This window comes from Bos indicus, chromosome 5 (assembly GCF_029378745.1).
Source record: "Bos indicus isolate NIAB-ARS_2022 breed Sahiwal x Tharparkar chromosome 5, NIAB-ARS_B.indTharparkar_mat_pri_1.0, whole genome shotgun sequence".
NCBI classification, from domain to species: domain Eukaryota; kingdom Metazoa; phylum Chordata; class Mammalia; order Artiodactyla; family Bovidae; genus Bos; species Bos indicus.
In genome coordinates this window covers 85638722-85659248 of record NC_091764.1, presented here as the reverse complement: position 1 = coordinate 85659248, position 20527 = coordinate 85638722, and the positions used below count along the sequence as shown (strand labels likewise).

The 20527-nt window shown below is 37.7% G+C and overlaps 1 protein-coding gene across 21 annotated transcripts in view; it reads right to left on the bottom strand.

The window, feature by feature from the left end:
* The window catches only part of SOX5 (SRY-box transcription factor 5), a 1171821-nt gene that overhangs the window by 934874 nt on the left and 216420 nt on the right, over positions 1 to 20527 (bottom strand). Inside the window, exon 1 of one of the 21 annotated variants that reach the window (XM_019961455.2) lies at positions 12276 to 20505. The exons of 19 other annotated variants lie outside the window; for them this stretch is intronic. The gene's annotated coding sequence lies outside the window, so the exon portion shown is untranslated. Of the gene's footprint in view, positions 1 to 9410; positions 12249 to 12275; positions 20506 to 20527 lie in introns of those variants that run through there. One more of the 21 variants, XM_070788613.1, reaches the window with a different exon arrangement.

Here is a 20527-nt window from a genome sequence, read left to right as displayed (position 1 = left end):
TGGACATGGAACAACAGACTGGTTCCAAATAGGAAAAGGAGTTCGTCAAGGCTGTATATTGTCACCCTGTTTATTTAACTTATATGCAGAGTACATCATGAGAAACACTGGACTGGAAGAAACACAAGCTGGAATCAAGATTGCCAGGAGAAATATCAATAACCTCAGATATGCAGATGACACCACCCTTATGGCCCAAAGTGAAGAGGAACTAAAAAGCCTCTTGATGAAAGTGCAAGTGGAGAGTGAAAAAGTTGGCTTAAAGCTCAACATTCAGAAAATGAAGATCATGGCATCCGGTCCTACCACTTCATGGGAAATAGATGGGGAAACAGTGGAAACAGTGGCAGACTTTATTTTTCTGGGCTCCAAAATCACTACAGATGGTGACTACAGCCATGAAATTAAAAGACGCTTGCTCCTTGGAAGGAAAGTTATGACCAACCTAAATAGCATATTCAAAAGCAGAGACATTACTTTGCCAACAAAGGTTCGTCTAGTCAAGGCTATGGTTTTTCCTGTGGTCATGTATGGATGTGAGAGTTAGACTGTGAAGAAGGCTGAGCACCGAAGAATTGATGCATTTGAACTGTGGTGTTGGAGCAGACTCTTGAGAGTCCCTTGGACTGCAAGGAGATCCAACCAGTCCATTCTGAAGGAGATCAGCCCTGGGATTTCTTTGGAAGGAATGATACTAAAGGTGAAACTCCAGTACTCTGGCCACCTCATGGGAAGAGTTGACTCATTGGAAAAGACTCTGATGCTGGGAGGGATTGGGGGCAGGAGGAGAAGGGGACGACAGAGGATGAGATGGCTGGATGGCATCACTGACTCGATGGACGTGAGTCTCAGTGAACTCCGGGAGTTGGTGATGGACAGGGAGGCCTGGCGTGCTGCGATTCATGGGGTCGCAAAGAGTCGGACACGACTGAGCGACTGATCTGATCTGATCTGATACCATTTTACATACCCATAAACATTCCAATTTCTCTACAGCTTTGCTGACACATTATTTTCTGGGTTTTTTTTATAGTAGTCTTCTTAATGAATGTGAGGTGACTCCAAACTTCCTTTCTAGCATATATCTACTTTTTAAAATTTATTCACGTTTTAAATTTCTTACTGAGACAGTTTTTGAGATATAATTGCCAAAGAAGATTAAGATGTTGATCCAAAAGATGTGATAGATTCTTTCTCAAATGTTTCTGGTATAGTCTATCATTAAAATAGAAAGCAGAGTCGATTAAACTTGAATACTCTGTTCAGCGAGCAGTAACTTTGCATGTAGAGCTGAAATGGTTCTCAATTATTTTTTCTGCAGAAGCCTTAGAATTTAGTTCAGTCAAACCTGGAGAGGGGTCTATTCTTTCACTCACTTACTCAGACAACTTTTAGTTAACTACTTAACCCTAATTTCCTCATGCAAAAATGGAAATAAAAGAACTCACTTATGGAGTTGGGCTATATATTTGCGCGAATATTAAATGACCATATCTGGGACGTGGAAGGCATTCAAGAAACCATAGATATTATTTTTTATTATACAACTGATTATCCCCTACATTGTTCAGTTAGAAGATCCTTGCACAGAGTCATGAAATTTAAACAGCATCTATTATATCGTTTATAGGGTATGAACTAAATGAAATCTAAAAATTTATAAACTTGTTCATTAAGTCATGATTTCCTGCTTTATAATCTGTATCTCTATTCTTGTTTTAATTACCATTGTATCCCCAGGTCAAGCAAAAGATTTACCACATAAAAGACATACCACCTAAGAGTTAATATCCCTGGCAGTGATCCTAAGTATGTCCCTGGCTAGGATTCCACAAATTGTCCACACTTCTGAGCAGGGTTCTGTGTGGGAATATTCCAGCAACTCCTAGAAAAGAGTTAAGAGATTGAGAGACATCTTGAAGTCTTTCTGTCTAAGAAGTAGTCCCAGATCATTAGCAGTTTATAGAGAAGCACTGAATAAGAGTGGCCTTTTGGTAACTAGGTTGAAAGAACTGCTTAATTTCTTTCCACTATACTTAAAGTATCATTTTTATTGTTATTAAAAATTGCTAATGTCAACTGAATGAACATGTTACCCAGTTCAAAGCAGCCTAAACTGCTGAGGTAAGAAATTATAATGATTAGTTATTAGAGGGAAAACCATTACATGAATGCAATGGGGAGTTACAGAGCAACAAGTAGATAATTTCTGTCTAACTACTGGGTAATTAATGCAGTAAGAAAATAACATGTACATATTGGGAATGAAGAATTATAGATTATTTGCACTTATTTTCTTTCTGTGGCAATTAAATTAACTATCTTTGATTTCTCACCTGTTACCATGGTTATTTTCGGTGATTTGGGTCATTAATGTCTTGAATATAACAGTTACATTAAAATTACAGCTCTTTCAACTTTGCAAAAAGATTCTGAAGCTACTGTGAAAGAGAAAGCTGTTGGCTTACGGAAAAAGAGCTGCCTGTTGAATGAAACTGTTTAATCATCTTAAAGCTAAGAAGTCCCACCCTTTGTTCCTTCATGATTTTCCCTAGTAGCATCACTGAGATTGTGTTCACCTAGGACTGCAATGAATTGGCAGGTGTTCTCGGGAGAGTAAATTCTAACTATGCCTACTTATGCTGTTAATACTTCCTCTCAATAATTAGAATAAGTTCTCTCCACCTCACTCTCAAAAATTCTGGAAAAAATAATATATATTAATTATATGATGAAAAACATATACTGAAACAAAATCAGCCCTTAATTCTCTAAAAATAAATGTGAAAAACAGACTGAGCTCTGGTGGAGCCATAATAACTAGTTCCTGCTCAGGACGTGGAACATTGCCATGAGCTTTCTCTTTAGAACAAATATCCCAGTATTGATGGCTTGGTGCTGACTAGATGTGAGGGAAAATCCTAAAAAAAAGCAAGGCTCTACTTTACTGATTTTAGTCATATGTTCGAGAGTTCTCCTTCACCCACGTCTGGCTGTGCCCTTCACCCCTGGGCTCAGTGGATGTCTCATTCACCCAGGGGGGAGGGGCACAGCCAGAGGTGGGTGACAGAGAACTCTCAAACATATGAGGGACATGACAGGGGCTCCACTTTCTCCAAACACATTTTAGAGAACATGTTATCCTTGAAAAGCAGATAATAATAAATACCCTGGCTTAATTGAACTCCAGGTCTTAAATCTTCTCCAGGAGCTGTCCTCCAATAACCTGGGTGGACAGGTTATATGTGCCAAGACAGGAATCTGACAGTCTGATTCACCACATCAAATCAGAGATTCGTGTACCCTCTGTGGAGCTTTACTTGAATAAACAGAGGAGCCCAGAAAATGGAGTCTTCATTTTCAGTGAAGAAACTGGAGGGGCTTCTTCTCTGCCCATATTTCTTGCACCATGCTATGCACAATTTTAGACCTCATCTCAAGAATGCAGCAACACCTAAAGCAACTGCTTTTACCCTCCTCTTTGACCTCATGCGTGCTAAGTCACTCTCGGAGAAGGCAATGGCACCCCACTCCAGTATTCTTGCCTGGAAGATCCCATGAACAGGGGAGCCTGGTAGGCTGCAGTCCATGGGGTCGTGAACAGTCAGACATGACTGAGCAACTTCACTTTCTCTTTTCACTTTGATGCATTGGAGAAGGAAATGGCAACCCACTCCAGTGTTCTTGCCTGGAGAATCCCAGGGACAGGGGAGCCTGGTGGGCTGCTGTCTATGGGGTCGCACAGAGTTGGACACGACTGAAGTGACTTAGCATCAGGATGCTAAGTCACTTTAGTCATATCTGACCCCTGATCCTATAGACTGTAGTCTGACAGGCTCCTCTGTCCATGGGATTCTCCAGGCAAGAATTCTGGAGTGGGTTTCCATGCCCTCCTCCAGCATATCTTCCCGACTGAGGGACTGAATCAGAATCTCTTATGCTTCCTGCATTGGTATGCAGATTTTTTACCACTAGCATCCTCTTTGATCTCAGGAGAGTAGAGAAAAGGGTTGAAGCCAGGCCTTGAGATATTGCTGGAACAGAGAGTGAGATATGGTGGCAGGCTGAGAGATTATCATGCCTTACTGTGGAAAGGAACATTGTAAGAAAAATGATAATGCTCTACATATACCTGTAGAACTGGAAACAGTATATATGGGAAGAGGGTAAGTGCTTTTGCATAAGTGAACACTTTTCTCCTGTGGATTCATTTATTCTTTTACACAACAAATATTTCTTAGGAACGTACTACCTGCTACACAACTGTTCAGCAAGTTAGGAAATCAGCGGTGAACAAAATAGACAAGGTCCCTACTCTTATCAAGTCTACAGTCTCACAGATGAAAATAAAATTAGCCAAACCATTGTATTAATGGGGCTGGTGCACTGGGATGACCCAGAGGGATGGTACGGGGAGGGAGGAGGGAGGAGGGTTCAGGATGGGGAACACGTGTACACCTGTGGCAGATGCATGTTGATGTATGGCAAAACTAATACAATATTGTAAAGTTAAAAAATTAAATTAAATTAAATTAAAAAAATATCAATTATAAACTGTAAAGATGTTCTGAGAAAACATTTAGGATACACAAGCTTAGGATATCCAAAGTAAGTGAATTATTCTATACAAGCATATAACAGACAGAATGATTATATCTGGAACATCAGAAAATACACTCCTCAGCAAATGTCATTTTAGCTGATCTGAAAAATATGAGTCAGAAGTGAAGAGCTTCATAAACAGAAAAGGAAACTCAATGACCCAAAGATGAGAAGGGAGAGCACCATGGGTATGAAAATGAAGGATGGCCATTCTGTTGAGAGTGCAGAAAGTAAGGAAGAGAAGGAGAGACTAGATCATATAGAGCCTTGCAGGCCAGTGTAAAATTGTGGTCTTTATCCTAAGCACAAGAAAGCCATTGATAGGTCTGCACAAGGGAAGACTTACAACTGTATTTGCATTTTTAGTCTCTTTGCAGGTACTGAGTACCGACTAGAACAAAGATTGCAAGAATGGTGAAGCAAGATTGTCAACTGGGAGGTTACTGCAGAACCAGGAAAGATGGCATCTTGGCCCAGGATGGATGGTGGTGGACATATTAATAAAAAGAAGCTGATGGATGAACAATTAGGCATAAAATTAACCTCGGATATCCAAAGTAAGAGGGAGGGTGACTCTTGGTGTCTGGCTAACACAACAAGATGTGGATGGTGTCATTTGTTAAGATGAGGAGCATCAGTGAAGAATCAAGTTTGGGTGGATGAAGAGGAGTTCAGTCTTGCCTTTGAAGGTCTAAAGGACACAGAGGATTTTTTTTTTCATTTTCATGATTGATATCATGAAAACAAAGGTCTAATCAAAAACTCATAACTCAAACTCAGGGTGAGAGAGGAGAATCTCTGACTTTGTCTTATTGTTTGCTTGTGAGTATGTGTGCTTAGTCACTCAGTTGTGTCCAACTCTCTGCAACACCATAGACTGTAGCCCACTAGGCTCCTCTGCCCATGGGGTTTTTCAGGCAAGAATCCTGAAGTGGGTTGCCATTTCCTCCTCCAGTGGATCTTCCCAACCCAGGTATTGAACCTGCGTCTCCTGGAGCTCCTGCATTGCAGGCAGATTCTTTACTGCTGGGCCATTGAGGAAAAGTATTGTTTGCTTACTTTTATTAACTTTAAAAATAAAAACTAATAACCCTATGTCTGTTACTTTAATTTGGTTTTTAAGCTTAAAATTTTTTAAAGCTTCATTCATGTAATGAAGTTACAGGACTTTTAAGCTGGAAAAGACCATATATTAATAAACGGTATCAGTCAAAAAACATGGTCCCTCAAAGCTTGCAATTTACTCAGTGAGTGAATGATAATGTTAGAAAGCAGCCAGAAGTCTAGTGAGAACCAGAGAAGCTTTCTTCCTCTGACAGGGACAGTGTGGCTCCTAGCCTGGCTGACAGCCCCCATCACCAGGGGGGTGGGTATTGGGAGCAGGGGAAGAATCTTATACACACACACGCTTGTCCCCCACTCCTGAGCTTTTCCAGTCAACCTGAAGTGACCCAAGGGTCTGTACTTTTAAATGCCTTCCAAGTGACTTGATGATTGACCAGATTCAGTTTGGCAACCCACTCCAGTGTTCTTGCCTGGAGAATCCCAGGGACAGGGGAGCCTGGTGGGCTGCCGTCTATGGGGTCACACAGTCGGACACGACTGAAGTAACTTAGCAGCAGTACCCCATAAATATACCAGGTATCCCATACCAGCTCTCCTTGGGGCTTCTCACGTGGCACTAGTGATAAAGAACTCACCTGCCAATGCAGGAGACACAAGAGACACCAGTTCAATCTCTGAGTCACGAAGATCCCCTGGAGGAGGGCATGGCAACTCACTCCATTGTTCTTGCCAGGAAAATCCCATGAACAGAGGAACCGGACGGGCTATATAGTTCATGGGGTCACAAAGAGTAGGACATGAATGAAGCAGCTTAGCACACGTACATACACCAGCTTTCCTTAGGCCATTTTATAAGATTTAAAAAAAACAAATGGATATTTATAAGATATTTTAAAAAACATTTATAAGATATTTAAAAAACAAATCGCTTTTTTCCCCTAAGTAAATGCTTCCAGTTTAGTAAGGCAACTAAAAGTGTTCATTATGAAAAGTATTCATCACTGGAGTGAACTCCAAGATTTTAAATTCATTTTGAGGTACATGTGAATGATAAGAGGCTTCTTCATTTCTGTGGAAAAATAAATTATTTCCAGTACAAAAAATGATCCAATATAAATATCTCCCTTTTATAAAATAATAATCCCTTAGCTGTATTAAGAAGACTCTTCTAGAAGCTTAAAATAGTTCAATACTCCTAAGAGTAAATGTCTAATTTTGGTATTTTACTTTAAGTGTTTGAGTTTTTTTTTCTTTTAATAAAGATACAGTAGGGCCAAATCAGGTCCAATTTATTCTTTGAGGATTATAAAACACTCAAAAGTATAAAAAAGGGATATTTTGTAGGCAAGAATGAACACTCATGAATACCAGATTTTATAAACAATACAAGTGATAGTAACTTGGAAAACTGAGCAAAATTCAACGACGACAACCAGTATAACAGAAAACAATCCCTTAGGTATTGATAATCATCCTAGACTTTGGTGAAAGGAGTCATAAAAATCAAAGTTAAGTGGAGCAGTTACACAGGACTTGGAGGATCGCGTGAGCAGGGCGTGGGGATTGTAGGTAGGGACTGGCACATCTGGCTTTAGTAGAGAGATGAATATGGGGAGCTATTTTCGTCTGACTGACCATTATGCCACAGAAACATGCAAATGCTTTCCTGGTTTCTTTCTCTTCAAATTCCATTGTACCTTTGTTTCTCTCTGTTCCTCCTCCTCCCTCTCTCTCTCCTTCTCTCTTGGTGGCCATTAACTATACTGACAGTTTGACAGGCTGAAATAAGGAAATAAAACACTTAAACATTGTTTCCTGATGTATGCATTCATCTCTCCTGCCAAACACAGATATTGAGGAGATACTTCACTCCTCCTGTCAGCTTACTAAATTACACCCCAGCTCACAGGTCTCTCAATCTCAGTGAAGCTCCCTTCCTTCCAGAAGAATATGCAAGAGCTTCCGTCTTTTCGCCGAAATCCTTTCCTTTATCATTTTTAATAGTGAATTTTCCTAAGCTCTGGGTTGGATCTCTGTAAGGGGCTGATTATCTTCCTACTTTTTAAAAGCTGGCAGGGTTCAGTTTTATTTTTTAGAGCGCTTTCACTTAAGCAAGGGCAAATGGATCCTGAACCTGGTTAAAGGTTTCTTTCTCAGAACCAACCAAGAGTTCCAACTTTTTAAAACTAGGTACTCATTAACCTAACACTGATTTAACACTAATTCTCTTGCCAGGTCCAGTGATTTAAAGAAGGCTGATCAGGCTTCTGACATCCCCAAAACATGCCCGACCACAAATAATAGAAGCTTCTGCCATTATTATTTGCATGGGGCAACTAGATTTTTCTGTTCAGCAAACGTTGAAAACCTTACAAATTAATAATTAACTTCTTCCAGAGGTGGCTGTTGTAGATTAAATTTTGAGAGAATAGTAGCTAAGAGGGAGGCATTAAAGGAGAGAAAAAGATTTTCAATTGGTTATTCACCTCTTTTTCATCACCATTAACATGAAGAAGAAATTTCAAGGTGAAATATTCAAGAATTTGAAACAAAAAGAATAATAGAAGTTAACCTCTAAGACTTTTTATTTGCTTCATTCTTTTAACTGCATTTATCCAGTACCTACTCTATGCAGTGCTCAAGTATATATTCTCTGAAAGATGCTGAGGACAATCCCACATCTCCTGTCTGGTTCCTAAGATACTTGCAGTCTAGAAGAGATGCCACACTTGTAAGTAAGTAGAACACAGGTGGAAACTATTCCCAAGTGGAGCCAGAAATAAAATGTGATGGAAATCAAAGAACGAAGAAAGCAGCCCTGCCTCCACCACCCACACTGAGAAATTCACAATACAGTCTCCCTAAAAGATCAAAACATTTCCTCTACAAGACTTACACATTTTACTGTAATTCCTTGTCTTTTTGTTGCTGTTGTCGTTATGTATGTTGTCTGTTAGGCCATAAAATCTGTGAGGCCTTGTGCTTTGTCTAGTCTGTTCATGAATGTATTTTCAAGAACCCAGTAAGCTGCAAGTAATGTGTTCCCAATGAATATCTGTTGAATGGGTAAGTGAGTCATCCTGTGATAATAAATAGTGAATGAATCTGAATCTTCTAAGGAAGATTTTCTGAATTTCTGATTGATATTAATTCCCTATCTTATTGAAGATCACCAATACGACAGAAGACTTGTGTAAAGTTGCTGGACACTCCAGTGATCATAGATACCATATATAATTAGCACAACTGCCAAAACAACCATGACCAAATGACAATTTTCGTAGAGCTAACAGGCCTCCTTTTACTTACAAGGCCCCTCTTTTGCAATATGACCACCTTCAGTGATTACAGGATTAATCACAGAGGTGAGTAAATCTCTCTGCAGCGTTTCTTTCTCCTCTTTGCTTCATATTTTTCCCAAGAAATAATACTTTCAAAAAATAGCCTTGCACCATCTTCCAAGAATTGTAATCTAGTTATTGCTAGTATAAATTATCCATAGAAGTGAAAGGTTACTATAGTAAAGATTATAAAAATGTAAAGATAAGTTACTCAGAAAATCCACTTGCAGAATAGCTTCACCAGATGAGATTAAATTATTTTACAATAAACTATTTGGTATCCAAATCATTTTGCTTTATCAAAAGTTATCTGAAATATTAGCTACTATTCATTAAGCATTTATTTATAAGCAAAACACATGGTGCTACATGAATATTTCTTCACTAAAGCCCCACAATTACCTTATAAAAGAGAAATTTTATCCCCACATCACAGATAAAGAAATTGAGGCACTGAAAGATTACTCTGAAAGTTGAGGAATCCAAGTCCACCCTGCTCTGAAACTCCAACAAATCATTTATATTCTTTGCTCAGCACTCGTTATATAATGCAGTGATTGTGTTTATTTTGGCTTAAAATTCACAAATATTTCACAAGAAAATTCTTCTCAGTAGTGGTCATAACTTAGCACTTTCGAGTTAGTATCACATGCAAAGTTCAAACTTAGTTACCTGGCTTGAAAAAATATACAAATTATAGCATTTGCTATCTCATGATAAAGTCTTAAATGTCTGATTCAAAAATGCCATTGTGATTATAAGGTGGCAAATTATGCATGAGGCTGGTGGGGGCGAAGCTCTGAGAACTGGGTCTTGCACAGGTTTCATGGGTAAATTAGGACATATGCAATAGGATTTTGGACTAATTTCTCCTACGTGCCTCTTGTCTTGTCTTCTCCCACTGTTTTCTCAAATGTCTTGGCAACAAATTAATATATTACCCTTTAAAATGTTAGAAAGAGTACTTTGGGGAAAATTACTCTTCTTGTTCTTCCTGAACCATACATCTGGGGTGAGATATGAATAATTCTGATCCCCAAAATTGCACTCTTTCTATTATAATATATTGCATGCCAGTAATTTCTTCTGGTTTTAAGAGTCAAAAGAAATTCCATTTTTGCCATACTCCAAAACCCTTTTCTAAATTTAATTCATATATTTGATCAAGGGATTAAAAAAAGGCTAAAATTTTTGTCCTCAATCTCTAAAACACCAAAATGATTCTATGCATATCCTACCCTTGACCAAAACAGACATCTGAAAGGCATTGAAACAAAAGGACTATCTCTTTTTACCACACTTACATCTTTCCTGAATTTTATTTTAAAAATATTTACTCATAATAACACTAGATCTTTATATCATATAATATGAAAACCAAAGTAGGAGAGTGAAAAATAGAACTAGTAGAATTGCAGGGACAAGAAAAAGAAGGAAGAGAAAAAAAAGAGAAGAAAGAGGATGTTGAATAAATAAGAGGAGAAAGATTCTTTTTGTTTTGTCCACATCTTTTGGTAAAGTTAGAGGTTTGCTTTAAAATAAAATAGTTTTTTCAATGCTCAATGACATTTTATTTCTAGGTAACTTCCTTCTGAAATAGGTTAATTACAGAGGCAATTAGTCTAGCACACACAGGATGTCACTATTCCCTTATATAAATAGAATTGGCACGCATGTTTCAGGCAGAGAAAAATATCTGTAAAGACCAGATTTCAAAATGTAATAGAATTTTGTGCTATTTTGCCAGTTTGGGTTAAATTTTCCTATTGTCATCATCCTTATTTACTGAACAGCCTTTATGTTTTATTATCATCATAGAAGCTCTCTATGTAAGTAGGAAGGTCTACTCAAATCATAAAGAAAAAAATCCAAAATGAACAAGTATTATGACATAAAGTAACTGAACAGGAATAAGTAAGGTCTTATTAGCAAGGCAAATATAGATAGGAAAGAGGGAGCTGGAACTGAAAAAGCTAATTCTATATTAGTTTAAACAAATGTTCTAACCTATGCAGTCTCCTAGGTTTTTTGTACAATGACTTTATTTTACATATTCAGACTTTGGAAATTAGTAACTAGCATCCTTCTGACAACCAAAGGCATAGTACAAGAGCTTTGCTAAAAGCTGAATATATGTAGCGCTGGGTATCATGATCCAGTCCGGGGACACATGGAATTCACAGGAAAAGTTGTTAAATCATTAATAATGGCATCCATTTTAGCCTGAAACTCCTAACTACTGATTATTGCTTGCCTATTTATCAAAACCAAAATGATAAAGTGCTCTTCAAAAGAATAAATTGCCATATCTAGTACTAAATACATATTCATAGAGGGCACTTTGTCCTTCTTGATGGTGGCTACCCAGGATGACAAAACGGCAAGACACTGATGACATGCTAACATCTATGGTTCATTAGCTCCCCGTTTACGGCAGTAACAGTGAAAGCAAGGTCTTTGGGGCAGATCCTCATATTAATCAATACATTCCTCTCTCTTCTATGACCATAAAGTATTATCCTCGGTTTGAGCAGCTGTCTCAAATAAGGTTTGCTATGGGTCACAACAGTGTCTGAGAGAGATACATAGTGACCATGCACTCAAATTTTATTTCCTAATAATGATGGTCACCTTGCATTCGTCTCATGCACAAAGCACTGCATACTGCCTACAAATAAACCTAGGAGAGTATGTGCTTCAGCCATGGGGTTACTCCATGGCTGGGGTTAACCCATGGCATGGGGTTACTCCATGGCTGGGGTTAACCCATGGCATGGGGTTACTCCATGGCTGGGGTTAACCCATGGCATGGGGTTAAGCCATGGGGTTTAAAAATTGGCGCCACCTCTTACAAGCTGTTGAGTCATAGTAAGTTACTCAATTTCTCTCAATTCCCTCAGCTGAAAAATGAGTATGCGAGTACCTACTTCACGAGGTACTTAGGAAGCTTAAATTAGATACTACATGCAAAGATCAAGAACAAAATCTGGCAAAATGAAAAGTCCTCAGTAAATGATAGTTATTATAACATTCTGTAACTTATAAAAAGTGATGGAGTTTTTCTGATTTTTACATCTGTGTGTGCATATTTAAATCAGAAAAGCTTGCATTTAAATTTAAGCTCTTGTAAGAAAATGCAGACTTTTCATTGGTGGTGAAAGTCTACAGGATAAGTTAACTGAGGTTTATAAAGCCTTCTATCAGCAATAGCATCATCCCCTCGGCTAGTCTGTACAGCAGTCTCTTTGGGGTTTCAATCTGGCTTACCTGAGTATATTGCAGCAGCACGGCAGACACAGGCTTTCTTCTACAATGAGTCCAAGACTACCACTGATGACGTAGGGATGGGCAGGGGATGAAGTGATCTCCCTTCCAGAAGGTGAACGGTGGCACCAAGAACTTCTTAAAAGAACTTTTTTTGGTAAAAGATCATTGGCTTTACTGCTTCTATCTGACCTTTCTGCCCTATTTCCCCAGGGAGTTTGCTAGTGGGTGGGTAAGGGTAAGTCAGCTTTGCAGCTAAGCCAGCTAGGCAAATAAGTTGTTTTGACTATAGTGCCTACAAATATAGAGATACGTGCATACGTATATTCTTTCCATGCATGCACCAGGATAGCTCCAGAAAGTATGATAATTCAAAGTATATTACAGAGATTAGAGAGAAACATATTAGAACGTTTCCTTCTCCGTAACAACTAAATAAATCATGTTTGTTATTACAAGTCACACACACCCACACGTACACAGTGGTTTCAAGTCTCAAAATCTTTCACTTGGGGATTGCCTGATGAGACTGAGTCCTTTTGGGCAGGAGAGGAACCTCTAGGTTTTAAAATTACTGCTCTTGTATCAATATTTTCAGCTACTGTAACAGGCTGATTTGGACTGACTTTACGGGTAACCAGATCAATCGTGTAGACATTAATACTTATGAGGGCATGTGGAAAGGGAATCAGCCAAAACAGCCTATGAAATGGACTATAAAATCACTGTCAGAATGGACATTATCAACACAATAGAATTCTTCACAGCCCAGTTCTTCTTTACACAAACGAGGGCATAGAACAATTCAAATCAGCTCTGATGCCAGAACTGTGTGATCAGGTAGCGTTAATAACCAGGAGTAGCAGAAAATTGCCGTGAATCTGGCTGGTCAGTTATATGAGTTACTCTTTCCTTCTAACTCAGCATTTTAGATGACTTTGGTATTTAGCAATTAGTTGGACCTAATATGACCAATTATTCTGAGACATTTTTCAGATTCTTTAGGATCTCAGAAAATCACAGCAAGTTATCAAGGTGAAAAAATAAGGGCTATTAATATAACAGCATTATACACATAATAAAATGTCCTGCTCCACCAGTAAAACCAGATGATTTGCAAAACTCCATTCCTCACATAAATGCAAAAAATGTAATTAAATACTATTAATTCTATTGTGCCAAGTCACTTCAGTCATGCCCAACTTTGTGCAACCCTATGGACTGTAGCCAGCCAGGCTCCTCTGTCCATGGGATTCTCCAGGCAAGAATACTAGAGTGGGTTGCCATGCCCTCCTCCAGGAGATCTTCCCGACCCAGGGATCAAATTGATGTCTCTTATGTCTCCTGCATTGGCAGGCAGGTTCTTTACCACTTAGTACCACCACATCATATACATATATTATTACAAAAGTATACACATGCAAATAGTTTCTATTCTATTCTTACCTTTATCTTTACCTAATACTATCTAAATATTGAAAAATTCACCTGTGAAATGATGTCTACCTAAATTTTCTGAGTTAGTTTTACTAATTCTTTTCTGCTATTTGCTCTGCTTTTTCCCCTTCTCTCTCTCGTTTCTTGATTTTACTGGGCAAAAATTAGTTATAATTTAGCCTCTTTTTTTTTTTTTTGCTACATACAGTTTCACTTTCCCCTCTCACTCCTTATTTATTCTGCCATCACTCCTGGAAGATAGCCATAAGCCACGCTGGAGAAATGCCAGGGTGTCCTGATCTTGCACGGTTTGAGTGCCTCCGTGTATATCTCAGCGAGGCTTACCCAAGTCACCACTTACAATATTGAGTAGAAAGTGCAGGTTGGAATAGTCAGCATTTATAAGTCAGCTGGTTACATGATACAAAAATATATAGCCAACTTCAGAATTTATAGCAATAACATTTATGTATCGTGTTACTCCTAGAACAATCCAATTTATAAAGTGCCTATTGTGTATACATAAGGAACAATCATAAATCATTTACATTAAACAGTGTCAACTAGCAAAACATGACTTTCCCCCTAAATTCTGCACACTGAGATTAATGAGGTTTTTGAAAGGAAGCACACTAAAAAAAAAAAAGAAAGAAAGAAAGAAAAAAAAATCCAACCAACTCTGATTCATCTTAGGCAGATAACATACCCATATAAAGGAGCAGGTGTCTGTAGTATGATTTAGAAGACCTATGGAACATCTCTGGAAAATATTAACCTTCTCTGAAGTAGAGAGCCGTCCATGAACTGAGCTAGAAACGTGGCAAGAAACCAAGTCCGTCATCAACCTCAAGCTTTCTTTTATTTCCTTCTCAGTAAAGAATGGAATTACAACAAATAAACAGAGAACACTTCAGGCCCTATTTGACCAGTTGTCTGACATGTTTTCATCTACAGGCATTTTGAGAAAACCTGAGAGAAAGCATGTAGATTACCTGCTTTGTCTCTTTCACTCCTAGTTGGAGAAAAATTCCTATCAGTGACGAAAGCAATCAAGAGTCCTAAAGTGAAAAGCAAATATGTATGCAGATTTTTCTCCCTCTGTTCACTCCCTAGCTTATCCCCTTCAGACAAGCAGTCTACAGATATCTATACTTTGGGGTCTTGAATTAAAACCCATTCCTTCTCTCTAAAAAGCCCTTCAAATAAATAATATGGAATGTTTTGACTGTTCACAACTGTAAAAGTATTTAATCTTAACTGAAACCTCATACCTACACAACTGAATTGGACATTATATAAGAAAAACACAATTTGAATTTCTCTTGCAGAAATTTGCTTCTCTATCTTCCGTCTTTTGTAAAGATTACAGGAGTTATATTTTATCCCTGCCTTAACTCACAACCTTAAAAATAACCATTGATTTGTTTTAGCCAAAATGGAAGAGTAACACTTGTATTAAATGTAAAAATGTTTATTTCTTTAGAAAAAAACTTCATTTCTCCAAATCTATTAATGACTAATTTCCCTATAATTAAAATGAAAACTGAATCTGAAAAACAGAGACAAATGTATAGCCAGAAAATCTATAAACTAGTTTTCACTGAATGAACTACCTGCCGTTTCCTGTTCACAGATAATTGACACTGTGTAGATAGGCTGTAATCCAGAAAGCAAAGCAAAACAAAAACCATACAGAGAGAGAGAGAGAGTGGTAACTGATCTACAAGCTTCTGAATTGAAATAAGAACTGATGGTAAACTGAGGTTTCCAGGAGAAGGGTTTTAAAAATAACATGCTAATCTGGAAAGGCAGATACACTATGGCCTTTGTAGAAAGATTCTGAAAACTGGGCACCCTCCCAAACAGCTGTATTTCACTAGTATTAATTGGTAGGGGAAAATATAATGCATTTCTTCACGACTGAGAGTATTCAACTTAACAAGGAGCAGTGACAACTCACTTCAGTCATAAGCAGATTTCAGTTAAAAGCTTATCCATTCATGAGGAAGGGTGTTCAAACTTCAGAGGGTTCTGCTTGTGTAAAGAGACAAAAGGGAAGACAGAGAACTTTTCTTCAGTTAACATGTTTATTCTCTAAAATTATCTGGTGATCTCGGAATTCTTTCCTATTTTTGATTCACTTGAGAAGAAAAACTCTTGTGCTCAGTGAAGCAATTTTAAAATCCCAGGCTAACCCCTTCTTCTTGTCAATACACTGAGAAAACTATGTAAAAATAAAGCATAATTATGTCTCCCATCTGGGTGGCTGCCACTGTAGTTCTCTGCATTCTAACAAGTTGTTTTCTTCCCAATATTAATGAAAAGTAGACAATGATTACGTAAGCATTTTTAAAGTACTAGTGTGTCCTATGATTGACCTACCTATATTTTCCACCCGTTCTCTCTAGATTTTTCTAATAAAATAAATTTTAAGGAAATAACTGACACTTCACCAAGATGTTCTAAAAAATATGACTAGAAAGAAAAGAAATCAGCAACTCAAAAGGACTTGGGGTCAATTATCAAAAAAAAAATTTCCTTTACAAATTACTTTCACAGACCTGGTTAACATTTTTCAACTGAACTGACTATACTGAAAGGATTTAGGATGCATGTAAACAAAGATGCCGAAAACAATAAAAATTGTTGATTCAACATTGAAAATGTTCTTTTTTCTCTAATGGAAACCTAACATTGCCAGTAGGAAGTTCTTAACTTGAGTAAAAGACTTTTCCTCTTCTCCTTATACAAAATAATAGCTAAAGAAATAGCTTCAGGCTGATATACTACATTCCCACTTTAGCTAATAAGAAAATATAACTTCTTTTCCATTTTTAACTTGAAAACATCGTTTAAACAATTAGCTAAGGATGAGAAATGCTGGGCTGGAAGAAGCACAAGATGGAATCAAGATTGCTGGGAGAAATATCAATAACCTCAGATATTCAGATGGCACCACCCTTATGGCAGAAAGTGAAGAGGAACTAAAAAGCCTCTTGATGAAAGTGAAAGAGGAGAGTGAAAAAGTTGGCTTAAAGCTCAACATTCAGAAAACAAAGATCATGGCATCTGGTCCATCACTTCATGGGAAATAGATGGGAAACAGTGGAAACAGTGTCAGACTTTATTTTTGAGGGCTCCAAAATCACTGCAGATGGTGATTGCAGCCATGAAATTAAAAGACGCTAACTCCTTGGAAGGAAAGTTATGACCAACCTAGATAGCATATTCAAAATCAGAGACATTACTTTGTCAACAAAGGTCCGTCTAGTCAAGGCTATGGTTTTTCCAGTGGTCATGTATGGATGTGAGAGTTGGACTGTGAAGAAAGCTGAGCACCGAAGAATTGATGCTTTTGAACTGTGGTGTTGGAGAAGACTCTTGAGAGACCCTTGGACTGCAAGGAGATCCAACCAGTCCATTCTAAAGGAGATCAGTCCTGGGTGTTCTTTGGAAGGAATGATGCTAAAGCTGAAACTCCAATACTTTGGCCACCTCATGCGAACAGTTGACTCATTGGAAAAGACTCTGATGCTGGGAGGGACTGGGGGCAGGAGGAGAAGGAGACGACAGAGGATGAGATGGCTGGATGGCATCACTGACTCGATGGACATGAGTTTGGGTGAACTCCAGGAGTTGGTGATGGACAGGGAGGCCTGGCATGCTGCAATTCACGGGGTTGCAAAGAGTTGGACACAACTGAGCGACTGAACTGAATTGAGTATACACAAAATTAAATTTTGTTCCTTTATTCAGGAAATGCCAGAAACAACAAATTTTCCTATACGACTGTGGATATCAATGTTGGGTTTTGAGGGGTATTTTGGTTCTAAACAGAGAAGGCAATGACACCCCACTCCAGTACTCTTGCCTGGCAAATCCCATGGACGGAGGGCCTGGTGGGCTGTAGTCCACGGGGTCGCTAAGAGTCAGACACGATTGAGCGACTTCACTTTGGTTCTAAAAGGTATTGATTCAATGTCACTTTCAGAATATCTTAACCTGGAGTCTATATATTGCTATTAAATCTATAGGTTTTGGGAATTATATGTAAAATTTCATGTAATTATATGAATTATATGTAAAATATACACATCATTGTGATTTTTCCTACAGCCAATCATTCTTTTTGACTACCTAGCATCCATGCACCCTCTTTCTGTGAACAGGACCCCATTTTCCTCTGTAATTCAACCTTAATGGCTAATTCATGGAAAATGATGAAGCTGACTGTATCTCCTCCTCCAAGAGAGATGATGATGTTGTTTAGAGGCTAAGTCGTTTCTGACTCTGTAACCCCATGGACTGTAACCCAGCAGGCTCCTCTGTCCATGGGATTCTCCCAACAAGAATACTGGAGTGGTTGTCATTTCCTTCTCCAGGGGATCTTCCCAATCCAGGGATCAGATTGGGAAGATCACCATTGGCAGGCAGATTCTTTACCCCTGAGCCACCAGGGAAGCCCAACAGAGATGCACAGAATGACTGTGTGATCTAACCAACGCAAATTAGTACAAACAGATTTTGATAGGTCTTCTGGGAAAAAGTCTCTCTTTTTTCTGTTTGATCTGAAGCCTGCGAGGATGTTATAGCTGAAGCTATGCTGCTGCCACCATCCTGCTACCAAATGAAGCCAGAGACTGGGGCTACACTAGTGGAAGGTCAGAGATAGAGAAAACATGAGTCTTGTTTACAGTATTTTAATCTAGAAGTTAGTTCTGTGCCTATATTTTCTTTCATTTCTTTAGGAAACACAATAATTTATTTTTTAACTATGAAAGTGTGGTAACATATTTATAAATAGATTTTCTATACTTTAATAAATAACACACACACATGCACATTCATACCATCTCACTCCACATATTAGCATAGCTGACTTCTTCAACTTAAATGTTACTGGCCTTTTCTGACCTTTTCAACCTAAGGTAAATTCCCCGCTCTGTCTTCTTCATTCTGTTCATCCTACCTGTCAAACACCTATTGTCATATACCTAACTATTGTCATATACCATATATGTGCCATATACTAGTTCTAATTCTGGTACACAGGAATTCGGTCAGTTTTCCAGTCCTTTTTCAGTCAAAGTTTGCACAGTGCAAGATTACTTCTCAGGAGATGGAGACAGGGAGAGAAAAAAGAGAGAGACAGAGAGAGACAGACAGACTGAGAGAGACAGACAGACAGAGACACACAGACAGTGAGGGAACAAGGGGAACAAGATTTTAAAAACTGAAGGTTCAAGTAGAGAGCCATGTAGTAAGTTTCATCAATGATGGAACAAATCAAAATTCTGATTACACACATACAAGAAAATACATTTAAGCAAATATCTATAGCATAGATCAGGAGGAAAAGATTTTCATGCATTTTGATCTCCATTTCAACCAAACTTAGCTGACATAATTATGGAGCCCCTCAAAGTAACTGCTGGGGTTTAGCTGGGGTTTACCACTTCCTTTGAACTGGCTCTATAAATGCCAAGAGTGAGTATTTTAGATTAAATGAATAGATTAATAAACATCTTTGGCATATCCATTATTAAGGTTGATTTATGTTCTCTTGCCAGCAGTAATTCAAGAAAATGCCATGCTATTCAAAAGACACTGCACGTCATTCTCACTACTTTGCCAATGTTATGACACCATGCAAGTGCGACAATATCTATATTCTTTCACCGAACTAAGTATACACAAAAGCTGATAGATATTAAACCACTTAAAGTTTGCATGGGCATCAGCACAGGAACCACTCATATTTATAACTCTGATAAATGGCCTTTCATTTATAAATTTATAGTGTATCCATAATTTCTTTAGGGAACCAAGAGGTTCATTCAAAAAATTGCCACAACATTTATCTATCTAACGATGATAGATATGGTTTATGAAATTAAATGCTTTTAAAAATTAAAATGATATTGCTAAGAAAAAGGACATGTTCTTTTCTGGTTTGCTTACATTTTTAGATGATCACAACTGCGCTCTCAGCACTTACAATATTTAATCTAAATAGAATATTAATATATTTATTAAATACACCCAAATATATTGTTGTTAGGATTGTGAGGCATCAGTATGAACTACTGGGCATCAAGTTCACTTAAATTTATTATTTTATTTTCTAATGCCATTCCTCTGCAGTAACCTTATGAAATATATAAAGTATCATTAGAATATAATATTTCTTATTTAGATTTAGTACTAATTACTAATTACTGTATTTAGTTTTTCAGAACTACTCCCAGCAAACTTCATGGCTTATTGTAAGCATAGACTATTAAAACTATAACACATAAAATTACTTAAATAAAATGTATATTTGCCAAACATCAATGTTAACTAAATAAGGAGTCCTATTTTTAATCCCAATATACACTTTGTTCAGTCGGAGAAATCAATGAAGGAGAAGATGAAAGATAACAATTAGCACTAAAGTAACCAAGAGAAAAACAGAGTAGTCAAGGTTCTAAGTGCAAAAAGGCAATGTACCTCGTACTACTTGTGATTCATTTGTCATCATTTACTACCATGAGTAAGTAACACACACAAATCTCTGCTTTGGTTTTTTCTAGAGTCATTTGCTTCTTTTTAATCTATCCTATTATTATAGAATCTACCAAAGAGTGAACCTTAATTATTTGATTTGGCTACGTGAACAATAATCTCCAAATTGCAACTTTCTTTAGCATTAGCTCATCCACTCCAAAAAAATTGTTTCAAATGCTTGCAAAATTTCTATGCAACATATTTCTTACATACTGAGTGCTCTGTATTCTGCTTTAAAAACAGATAATAATCAAAATAAGAAAAAACAA